We start from the raw sequence: 1,689 nt of genomic DNA, 5'->3' as shown, positions 1-1,689 counted from the left end.
TAATATGAATAGGCCCATCACAGCCAACAAAATTGAACCAGTTATCAAAAACCTTCCCAAGAATATAAGTCCTGGACCAGATGGTTTTATAAATGAATTCTACAAAACTTTCAAAGAAGAACTAATACCTCTACTTTTAAAAATCTTCCAGAAGATTGAAGACACTGGAATACTCCCTGCCAGCTTCTATGAAGCCAACATCACTTTGATACCAAAAGCAGACAGGGACACAACCAAAAAAGAAAACCACAGACCAATATCTCTGATGAACATAGGTGCTAAAATATTGAACAAAATTCTAGCCAACCAGAGACAGAAGTATATTAAAAAGATTGTTCATCATGACCAAGTGGGGTTTATCACAGGGAAGCAAGGTTGGCTTAATATACGTAAATCAATCAATGTGATCCACCACATCAATAAAAGCAAGACCAAACACCACTTGGTCATATCAATAGATACAGAGAAAGCCTTTGACAAAATACAACATCCCTTTATGATCAATACACTACAAAACATTGGAATAGATGGAAAATTCCTGAAGATAGTGGAGTCTATGTATAGCAAACCTACAGCCAACATTATACTCAATGGTGAAAAACTGGAAGCATTTCCCCTCAGATCAGGTACTAGACAGGGCTGCCCACTATCATCATTACTATTCAACATAGCGTGGGAAGTTCTTACCATAGCAATCAGGCAGGAGCCAGGAATTAAAGGGATACAGACTTAAAGGGATACAGAATTAAAGGGAAGAGAAGAAGCAAAACTCTCCCTGTTGGCAGATGACATGATAGTATACATAGAAAAACATGAAGAATCCAGCAAAAAGCTTTTGGAAATCATCAGGCAATACAGTAAGATATCAGGCTACAAAACTAACACTCAAAAGTCATTGGCATTCCTCTGTGCAAACACTGTTAGAAAAAGATGAAATCCAGAAATCAATTCCTTTTACAATAGCAACAAAACAATAAAATATCTAGGAATAACTCTAACCAAAGAAGTGAAAGACTTGTATACTGAAAATTATGTGTCACTACTCAAGGAAATTGAAAAAGACTCAAAGAAGTATAGAGATATTCCATGTTCATGGGTTAGAAGAATTAACATCATTCAAATGAATATACAACACAGAGCCATCTACAAATTTGATGCTATCCTCATCATGTTCCCAACCACATTTTTTAGGAGAATAGAACAAATGCTACAAATGTTTATCTGGAACAGAAAAGACCTAGAATTGCCAAAACAATCTTGAGAAGAAAGAATAGATCTTGAAGCATCACACTTCCAAATCTCAAATTGTATTTAGGGCCATTGTCATTAAAACTGCTTGGTACTGGAACATGAATAGACACACTGACCAGTGGAATAGAATTGAGAGCTCAGAAGTGAGCCCCCACACCTATGGACATCTAATCTTTGACAAAGGTGCCCAGACTATTCAATGGGGAAAGGGGAGTCTCTTCAACAAATGTTGTTTGATGAAAAAATGGGTTGAAACATGCAGAAGAATGAAAGTGAACCACTATATTTCACCAAATACAAAAGTAAATTCCAAGTGCATCAAGGACTTGGATGTTGGACCAGAAACTATCAGATACTTAGAGGAAAATACTGGTCAAACTCTTTTCCGCATAAGTTTTAAAGATATCTTTTTTTAAATATTTATTTTATTTATTTATT

This window comes from Erinaceus europaeus, chromosome 9 (genome assembly GCF_950295315.1).
Source record: "Erinaceus europaeus chromosome 9, mEriEur2.1, whole genome shotgun sequence".
In the NCBI taxonomy this organism is placed as follows: Eukaryota; Metazoa; Chordata; class Mammalia; order Eulipotyphla; family Erinaceidae; genus Erinaceus; species Erinaceus europaeus.
This window is presented reverse-complemented; position numbering follows the sequence as displayed.